At 47.1% G+C, this 25,812-nt stretch overlaps 1 long non-coding RNA gene across 1 annotated transcript in view; it reads right to left on the bottom strand.

The window, feature by feature from the left end:
- Nucleotides 1–25,812, bottom strand: part of LOC146811260 (uncharacterized) — a 119,145-nt gene that overhangs the window by 81,167 nt on the left and 12,166 nt on the right. The gene's annotated exons all lie outside the window — the stretch shown is intronic.

The raw sequence follows: 25,812 nt of genomic DNA, 5'->3' as shown, positions 1-25,812 counted from the left end.
GCAGAGCAGTGTGCAGAAGATTTATCTGAAGTTGTACTTACTGTCACTTCTGAGGGAAGTGTTTCTAAGTAAGCCAAAGGTCCTTGGTGTCAGGCCCTCATTGGTTGATATGTCTGTAATCACGGTTCACGGTTTAAAGTCTTTATTTCGATTTTTACATCATAAAAGACAATTGAGAGCAATAAAAATTAGACATACAAAAAATAGGTAATTTAAAACCATCACGATTACAATTTCATACATTTCAAAAAACATTACAGCGTTAAAAATAGAATTAAGCAATATGATAAAGACCTAGTACATGAAAAAACCTGTTGAGAAGTTAAAAAACGAGAGCAAGATCAAGGTGCCTGCAGATATCTTGCTCTAATTACCCATGCCCACCCCAGGAATTTGGCTACGCCCACAACTACCACCTCAGAGGTATTTTTACGAAGCACCCATATAGCCTCAGCACTCCCTCTGACTTTAGATGGCGGCAAATGGGTCTAATCCATTTGCTTCTTGGAGCATAATAGGCTGGACATGCAAATAGGAGATGGCCAACACTCTCCTTGTGACCAATGCACCAGGGGCAGAAATCACTCGCTCGGTTAGACCAGTTCTTGGTGAAGGATCTTAAGGGCAAAGACCCTACTCGGAACTGGTGGTAGAGCTTTTTGTCAAGTGTCTTAGTTATAACGTCCCAGTAATTCTCCAGGAAAGGGTCCAATTTATGGGACAAGAACATTCCTGTTAAGCTAGTACAATCTGAGGCGTTAACTAATGCTTGGCGAACAAAAGCCCAGTAGAGTGCTTTAAATTCCTGTTTTGAAGGAAAGGTGGTTGAACCCGGGTAAACCCACAGCTGATTAAGACCCATGTCATCCAAGATCAATTTCACTTCACGAAGCCAGGGTATGCTACTAGACCCCCAAATAGATCTTACTTCCTCAAGTTCCCTAGCAAAGAGGCTTAAATCTGGGGAAGTCCAGATACGTCTCCACAGGGCTACTAGCCTGTATCGAGCCATTTCGTTAATTGGGTTGCAGCCCATATCCAGACATAGTGGTTTGATTGGAGCTGATTGGGGGAGTCCTACCAGTTTCCGCAAGAATTTATTTTGAACTTTCACCAGGGTTGATAGGTCCATATGCCCCCAGAGGTCTGCCCCGTACAGTATCGCGGAGCTTACCTTGGTGGCATAGATCTTAAGTGCGGGTTTGACACGTTTAGTTGAGGACCTTTTTTGCTCCTGCAGAAGACAACCAGTAAGGCGAGCAAATTTTAGGTTTAATATGTGGTTTCCAGCGGAGACGGTAGTCCAAGGTTACTCCTAAATAGGTCATAACCTCAACTTGTTCCAAACCGATTCCATTCATGCTCACTGAGCTCTTAATAGGGCGACTTTTAGTTAGGACCATGAATTTAGTTTTGCTCACATTGATTTTTAAATCGTTGACATTACAAAACTCCTCAAATCGGGTCAATGCAATTTGCAGACCACTACGAGTCTTTGAGAGAAGTAAGGTGTCATCGGCAAAAATGAGCATAGGGAACTTGGTCCCGCCCAAAGAGGGTGCATCAGTGGGGGTCTTAGCAAAGAACTTGACCACCTGGTCAATGAACAACAAAAAGAGTGTAGGTGCCAGAACGCAACCCTGGCGGACGCCACGTGTTACGGGGAAGCAATCCGTCACCTGCCCTTGGCCTCCCCACCTCACCCTAGCAAAATTTCCCTCGTGTAATCTTACAATCATGTCCAATATTTCTAACGGCAGTCCCAAATTTCTAAGAACGGTCCAGAGTTTAGCCCTTGGCACAAGATCGAAGGCCGATTTCAGATCTATAAAGGCTGCGTAGATGGACCCGCCGCCCAACAGCACCACCTTCCAGTAGATCAGACAAAATCTGAAGACCTGGTCAATGGTGCTGGTACCTGATCTGAAACCGGCCTGTAGGGGGGACAGGATACCCTCCAACTCCATCCACCCCTGAACTCTGGCAAGGACCATCCTTGCAATGACCTTTTGAAGTGAATCAATTAAACTTATGGGACGGTAGTTTCCCGGGACTGAACGGTCCCCTTTTTTAAAAATGGGGAGAATCTCCGCCCCCTTCCAGGACACGGGGATCCGGGCCCCCTTGGCAATAGCATTCGCTACCGCAGTTATATAAGGAACCCAGAGTTGGGGATTGATTTTGAATAAATCAGCCGGGATGGAGTCCATCCCTGGCGCCTTCCCCCTTTGGACCAGGCGGAGCGCAAACTCAGTTTCCAGTGGCGTGAAGTTTAACTCTTGGTTGGGAGTACGGGTAATTTCCTGCTTGGTTGGTTCCATGTCGATTTCTAAATCAGGATCCATGAGCTGACCAGTATAGAAATCAACCCATGCTTCTGCAGACACATGATTAACTGGAGTTTGCCCCACTTAACAATTTCCCAGAACTTGATCTGGTTGCCAGAAGTACAGGCATCCAATAGGTCAGACCAATGTAGGTCATCCCACTCCTTTTTTGCTTCCCACTGAATTTTTTTATACATTGAACGTGCCTCTTTAATATCGCTGGAAATCCTAGATTTCACTGCTTTGACTAAACGACTATGTGCCTCCCTGCATTTTTTATTTTACCATTTCTTACGGGATCCATATGCCTTTACTTTGCCTTGTGTGGGTGGAAGGGTTAAGAGGGCCTTAAGATTAGCAAAGCACCGTTCGTGAAGATCACAAATCTGATCACTAACATCCATGGTGGGGGCGAGAATCGAAATATCGCTCAAAGTCGACGAGACTACCTTCATTATGCTATCTAAAACGGTCGGATCCTCCACCACCCTGGACCATCTGAGCCTTCTCCTATCGTTTGTCAAGATAGCATCACCTGTTAGATGAACAGCAGTTATAGAACTGCCGAATCGACCTGGGAGTGGTCACTTTCAGGACGGGACACAACTTCCATATCATCCAAGAGTGACCAATATTCCATTTTTAACAAGATGTAATCTATTCTACTTTTCCTCACCCCATTGTCAAAAGTGGGTTTGCCATCCTTATCAGAGGCCGTACGACCATTGGTTGTCCTCAAACCCCAATCCAGACACAACCCCAACCAGTGTAAAGCTGCTTCAGAGCCTCTTTTAATATTATTCAAAGACAGCATCGGGATATTCCAGACAGTGTCCTCCTCAAACCCCAGGTCCTCCCCCGCATTATAAAGAGGCTCAAAGGTGCAGTTGAGGTCCCCTGCTAGGACGAGTAGCTTGTCTCTCCCTATCCCTTTGAGGTAACAGTCTAACACATCTAGGATACTAGGACAGCGCCCTCCAGGTTGACCACGCGCATAGATGTTAATGACTACAATGTCCGGGCAGTTATCCTTACTTAATCTAATTCCCAAGAGGTCCGGGTTGTCCAGAACAATTTCCATTGGTCGATAGCCAATGGACTGTTTAACCCAGATCACTAACCCCCCCGATGCTCGACCTTTATTGCCCCTTATTGCTGGTTTAAAAAAATTTAGGAACCCGGCCCTATGAATTGGATTAGGGGCCCAGCTCTCCTGGAACAGTAGGATATCAAAAGTATCAATAAAGTCCAGCCAGTCCTCTGAAGCCATACGCCCCTTCAGCCCTGCTACATTCCATGAAGCTAATTTGAGTGTCACGAACTGACTGGGTGTTGTTGTGCCATGCATGCTACAATGATCCACTCCCAAAGATTAGACTATATTAAATTGGGACCCCTCCACCATGTTGTCATCTTGATGATAATATGCAGAGTCCGCCACCTTCTCCTTCTCCATGGTGACACCCCCCTGGATCGATACCTCGGTACAGACTCTGTCAGCCCCACCCACTTGGTTACCCAGAACACTCCCGCTGCCAGCTACCGGGTGAAGTCAATCGATACACTCCAGGCCAGAGAGGGGTTCGTAGCGATTAGACAATAAAGGGTACTGCGGGATGTAAGGTGTTCTATCGGCAAGATATCTCCTAACAGGTCTTCTAGGGAAGGTGTGACTAGAGGGGAACTCGCAGGATCGTTTGGGATAAAAATACCCAAGGCCCAGGGTCTGCACATCACTCAACCTCCCAAACCTTGCTTCCCTACGCAAGAAATCTACCACCCAGGGATCCTTAAAGGATATAATGATGCAGTCCCCTTCTAGGTCCTTGGTATAGTGGCCCACCCATTCAACTCTTCTCACAAACAATATTTCAGTCGAGGAGGAGGGGGGAAGAGGACGGTTTTTATTTAGCCAGAATACAACTTTGTTTCTGAGGTCCCCATGTGATTCATTTGAACCCTCCTTAAGTGGGGCAACACCTGTTAGAACTATCGTGTATGGGGTGGCTTCTGAAGGTAGGTCTGTACAGGGGGGTGCCCGTTTATTTGCTTTCACAAGGGGAATAGGGGGGTTGATGGATCTGCTCCCCTTTGCTCCATTACTTATTTTGGGCTGTGATGATGTACTCGGAACACCACTCACATTATCTTGTACCCGAGTAGCCACAGGAGGTGTAGGGATGTTCGGCTGGCATTGTTGGTTAAGTTTAAAAGAAGCCTTCTTTGGCACCTGTAGCGAAGTGGCTGGTACAGGCGTACAATCATTATTCCCAGAGCTCCCCCCTGCCACTGAGCCCTTGTTTTTGTTAAGATCAGGCTTAGTGGATACTGGTCTAGCAGATGCTGAGGATGGAAGTTTACCTATGATTACATTTCTCTGACCTTTGGAATTACTCGAAGAACTAGGATTCCCCAAAGCATTTTGAGGGTTAACTATCTTTTTTAAAAAGCCAGTATTGGTGTTTACAAGAGTCTCAAGTGCGTCCAATTCTAAGGTCATCAAACGTGTTCTTTCAAGTACAGGAAGTAAAAGAGTTTTAAACAAAGCTTCCATTTTGGCCAGCAGGCTATCATCACTATTATAACAGGTAGGACATGGGTCCGAAGACCCAAAGGGGATATGGGGGGGGCACAGGGGATCATTTAAAACCAAGACAGGGTGTGAGGTGGGGATGACTTCGGGGATTATGATGGTGGGCTGAGCTGGGGCATTGGGTCTTTGGATCTTAGTTACACCCTGTGAGAAGTTGGCCTGGTATATGATGCTCACTAGTTAAAGTGATCACCTTGTACCATGCCAAGCAACCCTTATGGTGTGGTTGTAAGTCAACCTTTTCGGACTAGCTGCCCTAGTGGTAGCGTAGGCTAAGCAGTCTTTGAGGCTAAACTCGTGAAGCGTGTTAAGCCAGCTGTTTTACCAAATGCAACCCCCTTTTATACCAATGAAAGGACACCACACAGATATATATTCAAAATATATATGTATTTATTTCTCAAAGTAACCCCTAGTCTCTTTATGAGCACAGGAGCACAAATCGTCAAACAAGATTACAGTAGAATACACAGAAGTTGCACTTTATATGGATAGGCCCTGGTGGACGCTCAAACCATATACTAAAATAGTGGTATAAGTACCACGAACAGAAAAGGGAAAAGGCCTAGGGCCTCTAGAATCGCTGGGCCTACAAGGAGCTAACTTCAGCTAGTGACCAGGAGGTCCACGGGTGGCGTGTGCAGAGCAAATAGTCACACGCGTGCTCCCATAGGTTTCAATGGGTGCGTAAAAAGTACAAAGTTACTGCAAAAAGGATCTTCCGGATGGACTAGGAACTCAAGATTTGGAACACAGGCACTAGAGATGTAATACTACACTTGGGCACAGGAGTGCCAGCTTTACCTCACCCACAGGAAGCGGGTGCATAGGCCTCGACGTGCGTCGGGTTTCTTCTATCTGTTCCGTGGAGCCTGAAGACAAAGATGCTGCAGGCGGTCGGTCCGGGAGAGATGCGGTGGATCCAAGAGTGGATCGGAGATGTTGAAGACCTGTAAGCAGAGGGGACAGTGTTCACAGTCACTAGCCAGTGACCAGCGTGGCACCAGGTGGGTACCAGGCAATGTCGGGTGCAAACAGGAAGAAAGGTGTAGCTTGTCTCTGCAGCCACGTGGTCCCTGGAGGGCGACGACGTCCAGGAGTCGGTTCACGAGCTGTCCCACGCAGGCTCTCGCTGTCGGCGGTGTCGGCGACTTGATCGAAGCAACCAAGCCTTGGCAAAAGCAATTGTTGTAGGAGATGAAATAAGCTGATGGTTCTGACCAGCAAGGTCAGAAGGACTGCTCCTTTGGAGGGGAGCAAGGGCCAGTCTGGAGCAACCAGACCAGCGGTGTATTTCGTGAAGTTCGTCGCCAAGAGGGCTACTAGCCAGCGGGCCAGCAACCGGTTAGGCGCGTCGAGTGGCAAAATGCAGAAGGGCCCCACGCAGATCGTGGAGATGCTGGAGGGCTCACCTTTGGTGCAGATGCTGCTCGAGGGTTGGGCTTCTCAGTTCCCAAAGCACAACTTGGAGGGAGCCTCGGTTGTTGCACTTGTCAGCTTGTCGTGGTCGTTTCAAGATGGCTGGCTCCAAGTGTCTCGGTGCCTCCACGGGTCTCCTCTTTTCAGGGACTGTGGATCGGGCGGTGAGAGGTCTGGAGGTTCAGGTCTTGTCAGTCTCTGGGCTCGGGCTCCGGTGGGAGGCGGCGGCAAAGCAGACGTTGATTCGCTGGATGGTGCTTGCGTTAGCAAGGTGGTCACTCCCTGACCACAGGGGAGATTTCCTTCAGTCTTCTGTGCAGCAGAATGTCGAAGTTCCCGTCTTCTTCTTAGTTTCAAGTTGATTCCAGGATGTCTGAAGTCTTAGGACACAGCTCCTACCTTTAAGCGGATTCTAGGGGCCGGACTACCTGCTAGGTCCCTCCCTATGGGTGGGACCAGGAAGGGGGGTGGTTACACCCCCAATCCTTTGTCCAGCTCGCCCCAGGCTCGGGACTGGTGTGCCCCAGGACCGGTTTGAACTGGCATATGCACCGAGGCTCCTTGTGAGCCACAGGCATGTCTGGTTTCTTTCAAGCCCTACCTGACCAATACACAAAATCCTGTCTGGGGTGGTGCATGCACCTCCCCTGGCAGGAAACCCTTTGTCCACACCTCCCAAGCTGGAAGGACTCCCAGCAGCAGGAGGGCAGACTTGTGTCTGTGGTGGCAGCATCCATTTTGTGGAGCTGAGGCTATGTCTGATTTTACCCGGGTTTCAGGTACTGTACATGTCGTGTCCCTCTAGAAGGGTGGAATGCTAACCCCGTCGCCAGAATTGGCGAGGGGTTAGTATTCCAATTCGTATGACACCTTACTCGACATGTTTTGATAAAGCCAAACCAAAGACAGCATTTAACCGCGAGGTTCATAATGCACTTAAGAGTATATGGTATGACGATATCTGGAAACAGTAGAAGGAAGTTGTTCCGACCACTGCAGACAGGCTCAGCTCATGCCAGAGCACCATCTCACATGGAACCAAGCACTCTGCCTTCAGGATTGTTAAGGCCTGCCATAGGAGTGACTTATAGGTTACCAGGTGTCCCATTTAAGGTTAGGTATAGGTATGCTACACCTAAGTAAGAGGTGATTACACCAACTTACCCCAGCTGAGTGATCAGCCAGTTGTGTCAAATTGTTAGGCCAAGCCTGGGGTGGCATAATACATGCTTCAGCCCCTGGCAGGCCTTGGGTACACCAATGCCCTGGGTACCTAGTGTACACTGGTACAGGGGCTGACAGGGTGATCCACTTCCAATTGGTTATGCACCTAGGGTGCATAGTTTTAATTTAGTAGAGAGAACAGCAGGCTGGGGGTCTGATTGGCAGGCCCACGGCCTCAATATGTCAAAAAACAGTGAAGCAAAAAGCAGTTTGGGGTTTTCACCCTTCATCTGATTTAGCCACAAGAGGGGCTTATGGTCGGTCTGAATCTTGAAGTGAGTGCCAAACAAGTATGGCCTCAGCTTCTTCAGGGCCCACACCACAGCAAAGGCCTCCCTCTCAATAGCTGACCAATTCTTCTCTCTGGGGGTCAACCTTCTGCTAATAAAAGCAATGGGTTGGTCTTGACCATCTACATTAAGTTGTGACAGCACAGCTCCCACACCCAACTCAGAAGCATCTGTTTGGACAATAAACTCTTTGGAGTAGTCAGGACTTTTCAGGATAGGTGCAGAGCACATGGCCTCCTTCAGGTCATCAAATGCCTTTTGACAGCTTACTGTCCACTGAACCTTTTTGGGCATCTTCTTGGATGTCAGATCATTAAGAGGAGTCACAATGGACCCATAGTTCTTAACAAACTTCCTGTAGTACCCAGTCAAGCCCAAGAAAGCTCGAACTTGAGTCCGGGTGGTTGGAGGAGACCAGTCCTTGATGGATTGTATCTTACTCTCCAGTGGTTGAACTTGGCCTCCACCTACAAGGTGGCCCAAATATACAACCTTACTCTGCCCTATCTGGCACTTAGTAGCCTTGATAGTGAGGCCTGCCCTTTGCAGAGCCTCAAGAGCCTTCTTCAGGTGGATCAGGTGATCCTCCCAGGTGGAGCTAAAGACAGCAATGTCATCAAGATATGCTGCGCAAAAGTCATCCAACCCAGTAAGGACTTGGTTCACCAGCCTTTGGAAGGTGGCAGGTGCATTCTTCAGACCAAAGGGCATCACCACAAACTGGTAGTGCCCACCTGGGGTTGAGAATGCTGTTTTGGCCTTAGACTCCTCAGCTAATCTGATTTGCCAATAGCCAGCTGTCAAGTCAAATGTGCTAAAAAACTTTGCAGAAGCTAGTTTGTCTATGAGCTCATCTGCCCTTGGAATATGGTGTGCATCTGTCCTGGTGACAGCATTGAGACCCCTGTAGTCCACACAGAACCTCATCTCTCTCTTGCCATCTTTGGTGTGAGGTTTGGGGACCAGAACCACTGGGCTAGCCCAGGGGCTCTCTGAGGGTTCAATGACACCTAATTCCAGCATTTTATGTACCTCAGCCTTTATACAGTCCCTGACGTGGTCAGGTTGTCTGTAAAGCTTGTTCTTTACAGGCAGACTGTCACCAGTGTCCACCACATGGGTACACCAGTCAGTTTGACTAGGTATCAAGGAAAACATATGTGAAAATGATTGTAGAACCTGTCTACATTCAGTCTGCTGATGGGCAGTGAGGTTGCCTCCAAGGGTCACTCCTTCAACTGAGCCATCTTCAGGGTTCTGAGACAACAGGTCTGGGAGAGGGTCACTCTCTTCCTCCTGTCCCTCATCTGTAGCCATGAGCAAGCCCATGTCTGCCCTGTCAACATATGCTTTAAGCCTGTTAACATGGAGTACCCTGTGGTGACTCCTGGGAGTTCCTAGGTCTACCAAGTAGGTGACCTCTCCCTTCTTTTCCAGGATTGTATGGGGTCCAGACCATTTGTCTTGGAGTGCTGCTGGGGCCACTGGCTCCAACACCCATACCTTCTGTCCTGGCTGAAACTCAACCAAGACAGCCTTTTGGTCATGCCAAGCTTTCTGTAAGGTCTGGCTTGCCTCAAGGTTTTTGGATGCCTTCTCCATATACTCAGCCATCCTGGAGCGGAGACCAAGTACATAGTCCACTATGTCTTGCTTAGGCTTTTTGAGAGGTAACTCCCATCCTTCCTTCACCAAACACAGTGGGCCTCTTACAGGGTGCCCAAACAACAATTCAAAGGGGCTGTAGCCAACTCCTTTTTGTGGGACCTCTCTGTAAGCAAACAGAAGGCAGGGTAGAAGGATGTCCCATCTTCGCCTGAGCTTTTCAGGTAATCCTTTGATCATACCCTTTAGGGTCTTGTTGAATCTCTCAACAAGCCCATTGCATTGTGGGTGATAAGGGGTAGTGAACTTGTAGTTGACACCACATTCCTTCCACATAGCTGTCAAGTATCCTGACATAAAGTTGGTACCTCTGTCAGATACTACCTCCTTAGGAAACCCCACTCTGGAGAATACTCCCAGCAGGGCCCTGGCCACAACAGGAGCTGTAGTGGTCCTAAGGGGAATTGCCTCTGGATACCTGGTGGCATGATCCACTACCACCAGTATAAATCTGTGCCCAGATGCAGTGGGAGGATCCATGGGACCCACTATGTCTATTCCCACTCTTTCAAAGGGGACCCCCACCACAGGTAGTGGTATTAGGGGGGCCTTTGTTGTGCCACCTGATTTGCCACTGGCTTGGCAGGTCACACAGGAGCGACAAAACTCCTTTGTATCTTCATTCATATGAGGCCAGTGAAAGTGAGGGACAAGCCTGTCCCAAGTCTTATTCTGGCCTAAGTGTCCTGCTAAAGGAATATCATGGGCCAAGGTAAGAAGGAAGCCCCTAAATTGCAGAGGTATAACCAACCTCCTGGTAGCACCAGGCTTGGGGTCTCTAGCCTCTGAATAAAGGAGCCCTTAATCCCAATACACTTTATGGGTACCTTGAGCATTCCCAGCAGCCTCAGCAGCAGCCAGCTGTCTGAGGGGTTCAAGAGAGGGACAGGATAACTGAGCCTGCCTCAAGTCAGCCCTTGAAGGTCCCCCTGTCCCCAGAAACTCAACCTGATCAGGTTCAAGCTCTTCAGGGACAGTTCCTTCAGGGTCCTCTAGATCAGCTTCCTGGTAAGGTTGATCATCACTCTGAGGCAGGGGGGAAGGCACAGCCTTGACGCTCCTGTTCTTCTTCTTGGTAGGTGCTTGGTCCATTGTTCCAGGATCCAAGACCTGAGGTTCAGTGAGGCACTTTTTGGCCTGTGACCTGGTCACAGCAAGGACATGTGATGATATACCTAACATCTCTGCATGAGTCCTGTACTCCACTTCTGACCATAGAGAACTCTCTGGGTCATTGCCCAACAAACATTCTACTGGGAGGTCTGCACTAACCACAACCCTTTTGAGGCCAGTTACCCCTCCCCATGAGAAGTTAACAACTGCCACACTATGTGAAGTAGTGGCATTGCTGGCATTGGTCACCAGGTAGTTCTCACCTGGTATGTACTGTCCAGGGTCCACAAAGCCTGGTGTCACCATAGTGACACTGGCACATGTGTCCCTGTAGGCTTGAGCCACTTTTTCGTTAATTAAAGGAGTCTGTCTGTACTTGCCCAGGTTACTGGGGCTCACAGTCAGGGACAAATCAATGTCCCCATCACAGATCAAGACTGCCTGTGTCAGGGTTCTGTCTAAGTCAGATTCTCCTTCAGTTCCCATAGTGATTCCCACTACACCCTTTGTCTGGGGACCAACACTGCTAACAGTAGTACTGGGAGCAGGTGCCTTAGGGGCAACAGTGTTGGGGGCTCCACCCTTCTTACAATTACTAGTCCAGTGAGTTGTATTCTTGCAATGATTGCACCAGGGTTTCTTTTGACCTTCTTTCTTCTTTCCCTTGGATTGTTGTTGGGACCCACCCTCCTTAGCAGTAGTTTGGGGCCCTGTTGAAGGCTTCTGGTCTTTAGATTTCTGATCTCCACCCTTTTGGTCTGTTTTCTTCTGATCACCCCCTTGGCCCTGGTTCTGGTTCTTTTGCTTAACCCTGGTTCTGACCCATCTGTCTGCCTTCTTTCCCAATTCTTGGGGAGAGGTCAGATCAGAGTCAACCAAGTGTTGATGCAGTTGCTGGTTTTGACAGTTATTTAAAATCTGTTCTCTCATCATCAAATTATACAATCCTGTAAAATCAGATACCTTACTTCCCAGCAACCAACCCTCCAAAGCCTTAGTGGCACATTCAACATATTCAGACCAGTCCTGAGTCTGTGTCTTTTGGGTGTCTCTGAACATTAACCTGTACTGTTCAGTGGTAAAGCCTAACCCATCAACCAGAACACTCTTCAGGACTCTGTAATTTCTGACATCCTCTTCTCTAAGAGTGAGGAGTCTGTCTCTGCCTCTTCCTTCAAAGGAGAGCCAGAGGATTGCTGCCCACTGGTCTTCAGGAACCTGCTGTACTTTGCAGGCTCTCTCAAGAGCAGTCATCCATTTGTGGATGTCATCCCCACTTTTGTAGGGGGGCACAACCTTAGACAGGTTCCTATTATCAAAGACCCTATCTTTGTCCTTAGGGACAATGCTGCCACCAGTGGGTATAGACCCACTCTCTCTAGGTTGCCTAGCCTTGTTCAGTTTTTCTTCCATCAGGGCTACTTCTAGCTCCTGCTTCCTGATCCTCAGCTGGGCTTCCTGCATTCTGGCCTCATGTTCCCTCCTCTGAGGGGTGGTCATCCTTTTCCTGGAGTGACCTTGAGAGCCTCTAGAGGCATGAGAAGCATTAGAGTCACCTGAGCGATTCCTTTGCCTCCCAATCCCCTGGTTAAGTCCACTGGGGAGATCCAATGGGATGGTCCCATTGTCAGTCCCCAATAGCCTTAGTTTAGCTGGGCCAAGTATAACACTTGGCACTGGGCTAGTTCTCCCTTCATCATCACTACTCTCTGTATCAGTACCTTTATCACTCTCATCCTCTGTGGTATTATTGCCATCTAAGGGGTGACTATTGGAACTGGGTACCTCTGTAGCATCTTCAGAAGGGGGGCCTCCTGTTCCTGACCCTAAGGGGGCTAACTGGGAAGCTTTCTTGAGCTCTCTCTGATTTTCATCATTTTGCAAGAGTTCTCTGAGCTCAGCAGAGGTAGGGTTCTTGGGCTGTTTAAGGGCTCTAAGAGTTGCCAAATGCCTGAGCTCATTCTGATTAAGGGTAGCAAAGATGGATGGTGCCCTCTGGGGGTCACTCTCAACAGAGATAGGTACAGTGGACCCCTCTGCTCCAGCCATTGCTCTTAAGTGTGGGTGGATGTGTTGCAATCTACCTACACTTGGGTTTACCTACTAAACCTATCTAGTAGTTGTAGTCAGGGTGTGCTACTCCCTTTGCTCTACAACAACTAAGTTCAGTAGAACTTATGTATATCTAATCTTGTTTTATATGTACCTACAGGTACCTATGTGATCTTTCAATTGGTAACCAAGAGATTACAATGGTAAAACACAGCAAGCTCAAATCCAACCGCTGCTCACCAATGTGAGAAGTTGGCCTGGTATAGGATGCTCACTAGTTAAAGTGATCACCTTGTACCATGCCAAGCAACCCTTATGGTGTGGTTGTAAGTCAACCTTTTCGGACTAGCTGCCCTAGTGGTAGCGTAGGCTAAGCAGTCTTTGAGGCTAAACTCGTGAAGCGTGTTAAGCCAGCTGTTTTACCAAATGCAACCCCCTTTTATACCAATGAAAGGACACCACACAGATATATATTCAAAATATATATGTATTTATTTCTCAAAGTAACCCCTAGTCTCTTTATGAGCACAGGAGCACAAATTGTCAAACAAGATTACAGTAGAATACACAGAAGTTGCACTTTATATGGATAGGCCCTGGTGGCCGCTCAAACCATATACTAAAATAGTGGTATAAGTACCATGAACAGAAAAGGGAAAAGGCCTAGGGCCTCTAGAATCGCTGGGCCTACAAGGAGCTAACTTCAGTTAGTGACCAGGAGGTCCACGGGTGGCGTGTGCAGAGCAAATAGTCACACGCGTGCTCCCATAGGTTTCAATGGGTGCGTAAAAAGTACAAAGTTACTGCAAAAAGGATCTTCCGGATGGACTAGGAACTCAAGATTTGGAACACAGGCACTAGAGATGTAATACTACACTTGGGCACAGGAGTGCCAGCTTTACCTCACCCACAGGAAGCGGGTGCATAGGCCTCGAAGTGCGTCGGGTTTCTTCTATCTGTTCCGTGGAGCCTGAAGACAAAGATGCTGCAGGCGGTCGGTCCGGGAGAGATGCGGTGGATCCAAGAGTGGATCGGAGATGTTGAAGACCTGTAAGCAGAGGGGACAGTGTTCACAGTCACTAGCCAGTGACCAGCGTGGCACCAGGTGGGTACCAGGCAATGTCGGGTGCAAACAGGAAGAAAGGTGTAGCTTGTCTCTGCAGCCACGTGGTCCCTGGAGGTCGACGACGTCCAGGAGTCGGTTCACGAGCTGTCCCACGCAGGCTCTCGCTGTCGGCGGTGTCGGCGACTTGATCGAAGCAACCAAGCCTTGACAAAAGCAATTGTTGTAGGAGATGAAATAAGCTGATGGTTCTGACCAGCAAGGTCAGAAGGACTGCTCCTTTGGAGGGGAGCAAGGGCCAGTCTGGAGCAACCAGACCAGCGGTGTATTTCGTGAAGTTCGTCGCCAAGATGGCTACTAGCCAGCGGGCCAGCAACCGGTTAGGCGCGTCGAGTGGCAAAATGCAGAAGGGCCCCATGCAGATCGTAGAGATGCTGGAGGGCTCACCTTTGGTGCAGATGCTGCTCGAGGGTTGGGCTTCTCAGTTCCCAAAGCACAACTTGGAGGGAGCCTCGGTTGTTGCACTTGTCAGCTTGTCGTGGTCGTTTCAAGATGGCTGGCTCCACGTGTCTCGGTGCCTCCACGGGTCTCCTCTTTTCAGGGACTGTGGATCGGGCGGTGAGAGGTCTGGAGGTCCAGGTCTTGTCAGTCTCTGGGCTCGGGCTCCGGCGGGAGGCGGCGGCAAAGCAGACGTTGATTCGCTGGATGGTGCTTGCGTTAGCAAGGTGGTCACTCCCTGACCACAGGGGAGATTTCCTTCAGTCTTCTGTGCAGCAGAATGTCGAAGTTCCCGTCTTCTTCTTAGTTTCAAGTTGATTCCAGGATGTCTGAAGTCTTAGGACACAGCTCCTACCTTTAAGCGGATTCTAGGGGCCGGACTACCTGCTAGGTCCCTCCCTATGGGTGGGACCAGGAAGGGGGGTGGTTACACCCCCAATCCTTTGTCCAGCTCGCCCCAGGCCCGGGACTGGTGTGCCCCAGGACCGGTTTGAACTGGCATATGCACCGAGGCTCCTTGTGAACCACAGGCATGTCTGGTTTCTTTCAAGCCCTACCTGACCAATACACAAAATCCTGTCTGGGGTGGTGCATGCACCTCCCCTGGCAGGAAACCCTTTGTCCACACCTACAAAGCTGGAAGGACTCCCAGCAGCAGGAGGGCAGACTTGTGTCTGTGGTGGCAGCATCCATTTTGTGGAGCTGAGGCTATGTCTGATTTTACCCGGGTTTCAGGTACTGTACATGTCGTGTCCCTCTAGAAGGGTGGAATGCTAACCCCGTCGCCAGAATTGGCGAGGGGTTAGTATTCCAATTCGTATGACACCTTACTCGACATGTTTTGATAAAGCCAAACCAAAGACAGCATTTAACCGCGAGGTTCATAATGCACTTAAGAGTATATGGTATGACGATATCTGGAAACAGTAGAAGGAAGTTGTTCCGACCACTGCAGACAGGCTCAGCTCATGCCAGAGCACCATCTCACATGGAACCAAGCACTCTGCCTTCAGGATTGTTAAGGCCTGCCATAGGAGTGACTTATAGGTTACCAGGTGTCCCATTTAAGGTTAGGTATAGGTATGCTACACCTAAGTAAGAGGTGATTACACCAACTTACCCCAGCTGAGTGATCAGCCAGTTGTGTCAAATTGTTAGGCCAAGCCTGGGGTGGCATAATACATGCTTCAGCCCCTGGCAGGCCTTGGGTACACCAATGCCCTGGGTACCTAGTGTACACTGGTACAGGGGCTGACAGGGTGATCCACTTCCAATTGGTTATGCACCTAGGGTGCATAGTTTTAATTTAGTAGAGAGAACAGCAGGCTGGGGGTCTGATTGGCAGGCCCACAGCCTCAATATGTCAAAAACCAGTGAAGCAAAAAGCAAAAATTTGGGGTGACCATAGGATAGCAGACCCTACTCTCCTACACACACCCCCCTCTGGTGGCCCTTGCATCTTTTCCTTTTGCGGGGTACAATTCTCAGAGAGTCCTCATCCATGGTTGAGTCCGACTGAGATTGACTGGCCAGGAGCACACTACCCTCATCCCCACTATCTTGTGTGTCGTCAGGGTTTGAATCGCTCTCGGAAGGAGTCAAAGATAAACCTTCCCCCTCCACCTCACGGTGCACATCCACTGCGGCTTCGACCAAGTGGTTGCTCATACTCGAGGCCAGTGCATCAGGGCTGGGTATTGTGGCCAATTTTCCTAAAGAAGAGCGCTAACCAGATCTAATGAAAGTCGTTTTTCGACCATGGCTATCTCTTTTTCAAGTATACCTGTAGCCCTGGTGATAAAGGCGTCTAAGGGGCCAGAGACTACCCCCTTGGTAGTCTGCAGCTGTACAGTGCGTTCCTTTCCAGAACGTAAAGGCATGGTTACAACAACAGGGTGAAGTTGACACAACGATATGACCAAAAAATATATAAAAGAACAGGGGGGGTGGCCCAACCCAACCGCGACCGACCACGGACGGCCACAGACGGTTCCGCCCTTGTCCCGGGACGCTCCCGCGCAGCGGAAGCAAGCGCAACCAAAATAAGGGGTATGTGACGCGCAGGGGGCGGGGTTGTCAGGGAGAGCGGGCCAGGTGGTGCTAATTGGCCAGGCAGGGACTCCTGGGAAATGGAGTCCCTGCAGAAAACGCTCGCAGCCCTGCAACAATGCCCCAGCACTCCTCACACGTCGCTGCCCCTACACAAGGCCCCCACCAACTGTTCGTACGAAGCGGGTCCGGCGAGCAGTGTTCAGCAACTAGCAGCAACCCTGCATGGGATTCCAGGGAGTGAAGGTCCGTGAATCAGAAAGTCCTTCCAGCAAAGGGTCTGTAATCATGATGGCTGATTCATGGGCTCCAATTATGATTATTTCAGATACTCTGTACAATGAAAAGTGGAGTACTATCGCTTTAGCTAAATCTGATGTTAACCCCAAGGCTTTTAGAGGACCAGATATAGAAATGTTGGGGTATTTTGTTGAATGTTCTCACGTGTTTGGGCAGAAAAAACATCACAAAAATATATGTGGTAGTCAAAGAGAGTAACATTATTGGGTGGCAGGACCAGGCCAGGCTAGGTATAATACTTGTTCCAGGTTCAGATAACCCAACAGTTGTCACTGATAACCAGATAACTTTAATTGAATCAGATGAAGAGTTATTAGTAGATTATGCTCTATCCAAATTTTCACAAATTGTTTCAGAGAAAATTGGAAACAACATGAAATGTAAACACCAGGTAAGGTTGAAGGAGACGGCTAGTCCTTTGGTACGCAAAGTAAGACCTGTTCCTTTAAGCATTAGGAAGGAGTTGAGAGCTTTGTTGCACAAGTTATATTTAGAGTAGGTGTTCCAGCTCACGGAGTGCTCTCAATGGGTCAGTCCAGTGGTAATTGTTAGAAAGAAGAATTCTGAGATCCGCTTTTGTGTGGATTTATGCACGCTTAATAATCACAATATTATAACTGACTGTAATTCTCTGCCTGAAGTACAGGAATTATTGGCAAACTTGGGAGGTTCTAATGTGTTTTCTTTATTGGACCTCAAATCAGCGTACGACCAGATTCTGTTTGCTGAAGAGAGTCAGGACTTGACCACCTTTATCACTCCGTTTGGTGCTTACAAATTCTTATGGATGCCTCTCAGTTTGGCCCTTGCAACATGTGTTTTCCAGAAGTTCACAGACCTCATCTTAGCTGGTATTCCTGGGGTTCAAGCTTTTCAGGATGACTTTTTGGTTTTTGCAACCTTTGTTATGGATCAAAATCTTATTCTGGAAAAAAAAATTACGCATATTTGAGGATGCTGGCATCACCTTGCGGATGGATAAATGCAAATTTCTGGTAATTCAGCTAGATTATTTAGGCCATTGTGTTTCTGATCAAGGTATCAAATCCAAACTGACACTAGTGCAGGCCATACAGGAAGCCAAACCACCGGACAACAAAGACACTTTGCGGTCATTTCTGGGCCTCAAGGTTCAAACATGGTTATGCCATAGTGGTTCAGCTCATCAGATTGCTGCCTAAAAAAGGGCAAAAATGTGGCTGGTCGGAAGAGGTGAACAATGCCTTTCTAAGCGTCAAGGCATTGATCAACTCTGTCCTCATTCTTTTTGCTTTAACTGCTGGGAAACCCGTGTTTTTATGGTTTGATCTAATTAGCTAGGATTGGGGGCATTATCCCAGTAGATTGATATGAAGGAACACAAGTTGCTTTTGCTTCCCGTTCTTTGATGGCAGCTGAAACTAATTACAGCACCTTAGAGCGGAAATAACTGGCCTGTTCATGGGCTGTGGAAAAATGTCAAACCTTCCTCTGGGGTACTAAATTTGATATCCTCACTGATCATAAGCCCTTAATTTGTGTGCTCAATGGGAAAAGTACAGGGAAGGCATAAGCAAGGCTGGTGAGGATTGTGTCAAAGCTCCAGGAATACAATTTCACCATTAAGCATCTACCAGGTGGCAAGAATGCTAGGGTGGACTGTTTATCGTGTAGGCTGGTGAGTGTGGCAGCTGAGCACAGTCAGGGGGACGATGTTGAGTGTGTGGGGGGGCTGACTGTTGAGGAAGGTGCTAATTGTAATGGTGTACAGCAAAGAAAAGCATGGTTAGAGGCTTTAGACAAAGATCCATTATTGCAGGATATTAATAGCTTTGTGAGGAATGGTTGGCCTAAGAAAAGAAATCGGGAATCTGGTCTAAAGATCTTTGCGCAAGTGTCAGATGAAATCTCCATGTTGGATGGTTTCCTTACCAGATACGACCTTTTGATTCCACCACTGTTTTAGGAAGGAGTTGTTCAACATCTCCCATGAAGCGCTTCTAGGTGTGTCAACTACTACTTGTAACATCAAACAATATTATTGGTGGCTGGGGCTAGATGCTCAAGTTAATAGATGGGTAGCTGAATGAGATACGGTTGATTTCGGAAAAACACTAGAGGACTGCTGAAACCAGGTTACATGCTGTTCCTCTACCTGATGGTCCATGGGTAAAGATATCACTAGATTTTGGCGATCCATTTGATCTCCTTCCTGATCACATGAAGTACATGATTGTGCTTGTTGATTTTTTTCCCAAATGGTACTATTTTGATTTTGTGTCATCCCCTGATACTAAAACTGTGATTTATTTTCTGAAAATTATTTTTGAAATCGGACATCAACCTAGACAGATTGTTTCAGACAATGGAACACATTTTAAGTCTTCCTAGATGAAGTCTTTCTTTGAGAATTCCACATAAAACATCTGCAAGTGGTCATATATTCTCCCACTTCCAATTGCCTAGTGGAACGTGTAAACATTTTTTTGAAAGAGGGGTTGCAAACTGCTTTGTCCTCTGGAGTTAATGTGGTGGAATTTTTAAGAAGAAAAACATGGAATTATTTTGTGACTCCACATAGTGTAACTGGAGTGTTTCTTTTCAAATTAATGCATAAAAGGTCCCCTAGATTTGCTTTATGCTCTGATTGGGTCTAGGACCTTTATGGGTCAGGTGAAGATACTAGTATTAAAGAAGTAGGTAAAAGGAAGCAGTGTGGCATGGAAAGTTACTTTTATAGCAAGTATAGTAGGAAAGAAGTTGATTACAGGATTGGGTTATTATAAATAAAAAAAATACAGAAAAAAAGTAGCGTCCAGATTTACTCTTCCTTTTAGAGTTTCTAGAGTATCCAGGGAAGTCATTTTGTTGGAACATGAAGGGTAGTGGAGTAGAAGGAGTCGGTCAAAATTTCATCAGAACAGGCGAGGAACATTCAGAACACCAAACAAAGGTTTTGTGAGATTTTCAGATCAGGTTAAGAAAGTGATTTGGTTGGAGTATGGTTCTGAATGTATACCTCCAGCTCCAAGTTCCTGGAGGGAGTGGCTTGATGACTGATGCAACTGGTTCTGGTGTTAATGATTGGTCTGTATGTAGTCCAGGTTCTGGGATTGATTCACCTTCAGTGTCGGTTCCTACAGAGTTGGCTACTCATGGGGACAATGGTGCGGCACGTAGAATTGTTGGTAAAGTTTCTGTACCGGCGAGATTTAAAGATTATTACATGTAATAATGGTTGTAATAGGTGCATTTGGTAATGTTTCTGTACCAGGGAAATATAAGGTTATTGTCTATAACAAACAATAAATCTTTTTATACATAGGAAAATAAACTTTTCAAAGATCGAAAAGCAGAGTTACAACAACATTGCAACATCACGAAACATAGGGTCCTTTCTTAAAATTCATCTTTTCTTGCACTTTAAAAACAGGGACAAGGACACAGTCAACGGGGTTCATCCCTAAACATAGTGACTTCTTCAGGACTGTTATGAAAAACATACGGACATTCACTTTAGACAAATAAACTCCACTTTCAACAACAAAAAATAAACATGCAGACAGTGATAAGGGACATGAACTATATAACATTAGAAAACTGTTAAGCAAACCATAGATCACATATTATCACAAACAGTAAAATACCATTATGAGATAACAGAAGTACTGTGGTGTTCAATCAATTTTACATGATCATTTATCAAACATCATGCCTTTACAAAAAACAAGATTTTAGGTACAAGTAAGAGTTTTAATGTCTGTTCCTTATTATACATTACAAACCATGACCATAACTTCCTTATAACCTTTACCAAATCCGAAATGAGTCTGTTTTCATTCAAACTTCTGTAGCACTGCATAACTCACAAGTCCAACTAGTCTTATTTACCTTCAGTCAGCACATAAACGACAAAGGCTAACCATTATATATGTAAGAAAAAGTTTGCAAGCAAAAATTATAATCAAAAAGTACTTAGGAAATGACTGTGTGTGCTGGCTGAGACTGAGCCCGCAGATGTATGTTGGCCTCCCTGTGTCTTCACAGTCCATTCGATGCACAATACAACTAACTTAATAAAATTATTGTCACCACTGCAGCCCGGCAGGGACTGCATCAAATCAAGCCAAGCTTCATCCCGGCCGTTTCAGGTACCATATGGCCTGTAACCTCAGCATGTCACGCCAATAAACAAACAAAACAACCATTCCGGAGTATGATGATCACGTGAAAATGGGGGCTGCGCCTTGCCTGTTGATGTTTTCCGGTAACTGGTGCACCCCACTGTGAGTGACCAAGTAAAGAATATTGTGATTAGCCCATCTCCTTTAACCTTAACTGAGGCGGTGGGCGGCAGCTTTGATTTTCCTTGCCCTGATCCCAAGAATGGTGCCTTTGGTCCACACAGACCCACGTCCTCACAGACAGCAGAACTGCTACAAAGGAGACGCGCCCATTCAGGTTCCTGAATGATGTAATTGTAGGAAAGTGGGTTTCTGTTGCAGTAACCCCCAACCACTTTTTTGCCAGACTACTGATGCGCTTTGACTTGACGTGCCCTGGGTCCCTGCCAATCTGGTTCCCAGTGCCTGTGTTCTTTCCCCAAAACGAACCCAATTGGCATCTCTAGCCACAGGTCAGCCCCTGGTAAATGGTACCACAGGCACCCAGGGCGCTGTGACCAAGGAAGACCTCTAAGGGCTGCAGCACTTATTGTGCCACCCTTAGAGACCATGTACTTTTACACACACACACACACTGCCTTTGCAGGCTGTGTGTTTTGGTGCAGAACAAAGTTAAGAGTCCACATTGCACACATCCCTGTGTGCCATGCCTACAACTCACTGCCCTGGCATAGATCAGTCACCCCTCTAGCTGGGTGCCCTATACCAGTGGTGAGGGTACAGGTGCATGAGCCCTGTACTCCTACAGTGTCTAAGGCCATTCTTAGACAGTGTAAGTGCAGTGTTGCCATTAAGAGTATATGGTGCTGGGAGTTTGTCATTACGAACTCCACAGCACCATAACGGGGCTACACTGAAAACTGAGAAGTTTGGTATCAAACTTCTCAGCACATTAAACCCACACTGATGCCAGTGTGGGATTTAATGAAAAATGCACACAGAGGGCATCTTAGAGATGCCCCCTGAAAATTAACCTACCACTAGTGTCCCGGCTGAGTGGTTGCTTTCAGCTGCCTCCACCAGACATGTTTCTGGACCCCTTGGTCAAGAGCCTGTTGTGTGCCCACCTCTGCCAACTCCACCCCTCAGGTGGGGGTGAGGAAGCACAACTCTCAGGTGGGGGGGGGACTCAGCCAACCAGGGACAGGCTCATACACCCCTCCCACAGAGGGTGGCATAATAGCTGGTGTACTCACCCCAGGGAAGGGACCCTTTGGTCCCTGCCTTTTACCTACCTGTAACGCCCCTAAATCTAGTATTAAGGGGCACCCCTGAACCTTGCTTCCTCAGACAAGAATAAACTACAAGGAGAAAAAGAAGAAGGACCGAACAGCCGTGCAGCAGCTAACAAGAGGAAGACGCCCACTGACTAGGCCAAACCCTACCGGCCTGTCTCCACCTTGAACCTGCTCCTGCAAAATCCCAGTGTGTCCTGCAGCCAGCAACCTTGAAAACCCCGGAAGACCTGCCTGCATTCAACCCCAAAGACTCTGTCTCCCGTAAACACCAGATTTGTTCATCTGTACCCTCTGGCTCCAGCAGAACACCGCGAATGCGCCCTACTCTGCACCCGCCGTCCACGGCCCCAGCTCAGCAGACACAACGAGGAGGTCACCCCGGCGATCCTGAACCAAGATCCGGCAACCCCTGACCTGCCTCAAGCCTCCAGTCGACGCCTGCAGCCTAAATCCAGAAGGTCCCCCCAACCACTGCCAGAAGCTGGTAAAAAGATCCGACCCTAAAAGGCACCCCTGCACCAGACGCCCCACGGCCTTGGGTGGCCAAACCGACTGTGCCTAACCAACCCCTAACTTACCTCTCGAAGTGGTAGTCGCACCCAGGAGACCTTTGTCCCCAAGCCTGCAGTGCCTTTGCAAACCTGGAGGTTCCCCATTGAAAACAACGGTGCGCCCGACGTTGAAACAGTACCCTGCACCCGGCCGCCCTAGTGCAGCCGAGGGTGCACCTTTGGTGCTACTTTGTTTCCCCATTTGCCCTGAGCCAAAGTCCAAGAGCTTTGCTCCCACAACCAAGTGGCCTACTCGTCAGCAGCCACCAACTAGATGCCGCCTATGCCCCACTGGATAATATTGGGCCTCAGGACTCTGCAGCCGGCTGCCCTAGTGCAGCAGAGGGTGTAACTAGAGTGCATCCTTGACCCTGGGGGACCCCTGAGTCTACGCCCAGAACCTCAACTCCCACTACCAAATACTTACCTCAAAACTGATAACACTATTTTCTTTCATAGGATAACATTGATTGTTTTTCTTGGAAAAGTTTCCAATTGTGGAGTTTGAAAACCTAAAAAAAATCTTAAAAATTGCACTAACTAGCAAAAACAATTTTACTTACCAGTTTGCTGGAAATGTCCCAGAGTAGTATCCAGGTATACTACTCTGAGTAAGTAAAGTAGTCTCAAAAGTAACTTACCTGTAATTTTACTGAAAATCCCATTCAAGTCTATGTACTGTATTTACAAAGTATTGCATTTCTCTGAAACCATACTGTAAGTCAAAACAAAGTGCATATACAATTTCAATTCAAACTGTTTACAAACTGCATTACTACTGTAAAGCATTTATTGCTTACCTGTGCCAGGCTTGCTTGGTTCTAGAAAATAAAATAACTAAAAGAATATTTTTATACAAAAACAATTGGTCTGAAGTTCAGTCTTTGAGTGTGTGAATTCATTTGCTGACTGAGTGTGTACAACAAATGGTTAACACTGCCCTCTGATACTGCCCTACTGCTCGACCACACTACCCAAATAGAGAGTGATGTGCTATCTAACTTTACTTCTGCCTACCTTTGGGGTTCCACTGGACTCTGTGCACACTATATCTCACGTTGGTATAGTATATACAGAGCCAGCTTCCTACAGTAATGTACAGGCATGTTGCCTCCTATGTGAACAGACAGGTCCAGGTCACAAGTGAGTGACGATAATTAGACAGAAAGCGGCATAAGTAAAAAAAATATATAAACCTCTACATAAGTAGTTTAATTAAATCCTATTTTTTTGTTGTATGTTTGGCGCAGAGTAAGATGCACTGAACTGTCGAGGAGGGAAAAAGAGATAGGATTAGAAGTAGAGTGGAGACAGTCAGGAAGGATTCAGAGAAACAATACAGAGACTAGAAGAGAAAGCAGAGAGAATGAGTAAAAGGAAAAGAAAGGAAGCAATTGAACCTTAAGTGAGAACAAAAAAGATAGAAAACGAGATAGCAAAAGCTTAAAAGGACTGAAAAGAAATCAGAGACGAAGGAGAGAGGAAAAATGAAGGGTGGCGGGCTGCAATGACAGACACAGGTGAAAAGACTTGGAGGAGGAACAAGCAATAAGTAAGTGAATGTGACCGTGGCTGGCAGTTCCAGCTTTATTAACAGAGCACCTCAAAGCCATCTCTGGGCATTTAGGCCGCAGGGTGCACAGTGTGCCCTATATACTTACAGTGAAATCAGTTGTAGCACCTGGTGCATTTCTTGGACCATTAAAGGTAAAAGGCCCAAGAATATTACAAATACAGAGTGAATAGATTGAGCAGATTCTCTGAAGAGAGGTTTGCACTTTCCACAATTTCATTGAAAAATTAGATTACTGCCTAACGTAACCAAATTTGTATGCAAAAGCTGGCAGAGCGATAGCCTGTAATTCACTGTGTTCCTCTAAGTGAGCTTCCATGGTAGATCAAACAACTGTTCAAAATTATGTTTCTACTTCTGAATATGTACTTGTCATTTAATCTCCGATAGCAGTGGGCCTCACTTGACTGCAAGTGTTTTACTTATGATCATGTTCAGTCTTATTTTCTGGACTGTTACTTTGATTTTATTTTGCAGGAGTGTAAGAGTATTGGTCACCAATCCTCAGGAATACTGGGATACTAATAGGTCTAATATTAAGAGCCATGGATAATTCAAGAGTCTATGAATGCATTGAATGTGAGGAGGGCACTGGTGCATGTATTTTGAGGTACCACTAATGCATGTACTGCTGGAGGCCACTGATGCAGGTCAGGTTGGGATTAGTGATGCATCAGGTCCAGTGTGCGAACGTATTGCAGCAGGTCCTGGGTGGTTACAAAGTCACTCCCTGGGGCCTTAATGCATGTACTGCTTGTGACTACTGGGCCATAATACAATGCCTGTAGCCAGGGCACAAGTCCTATAAAAAGAAGTGGGTGGACTGACCAAGTTAGACACTATGCAAGTGACATCATGACAGCACATGCCGTCATGTCGTAGCGCTATAAAAGAAATAAAATAGTGCTATTTAAATTATTTGTGCAAATACTGGGACAGACTACCCCCATCTGAGTCTTACAGTGTCTGCACTTGTACACAGGGACAGAACAAAGGCAAAAGCATGCATCTCTTAAGCACCTGCGAAGAGATAGCAAGCTGTGTGCCTTTGTTTCCCTCTGTGGCATTTACATTTGTGTGAGGCTCCAGGTCGCCTCTAGTCAAGATATTCAAACAAAAGAAGGCCTGATGGCCCCCTAACTTCGAACTGGCTGGAGGTAAAAAAAAAACACCCCTCCTGACTGCACGTCGCTGCTGGAAATGGAAAGCAGACAACGTGCAGGCGCTGCTGAACGTGTCCCAGTGTCTTACACCAGGACAAGTTCAGCATATTTTTGTTGGGCCCAACTTCTTGGCAGGGGGGGGACGGTGTCCACCCTGTGAAAATAGTGGGTGGACACCGTGTACCCCTGACTCGTGCCCTGCCTGTAGCAGACTGATGATTGCATTTTAGATCATTGTGGGTGATGAGAACAAAACTGCTTAGACCCATGAAACTTAGGCATCTGCTACATTCTCCTAACTTTTCTCTCCCGCCCCAACCTAACCATCAAACCCAGACTCACAAAGCTTGTTAGCTTGCTTTAAACTGAAGTTATAAAAAACATTTTATATAGAATGGATCAAGTGACAGAAATTCAGTGAGTTGCAGTTTTTTAGCCAACCCATATGGAAAGGAAAATTCAAGTTCCAGAATGCATTTTCACACTGTCTTAAAAAGTCTGTTTTGTATGGCCATATTACATGGATATCCA

Source organism: Triturus cristatus, chromosome 7 (assembly GCF_964204655.1).
Source record: "Triturus cristatus chromosome 7, aTriCri1.1, whole genome shotgun sequence".
Lineage (NCBI taxonomy): Eukaryota > Metazoa > Chordata > Amphibia > Caudata > Salamandridae > Triturus > Triturus cristatus.
Note: the sequence above shows the minus strand (reverse complement) of the source record. Positions and strands in the feature narration are given on the sequence as shown.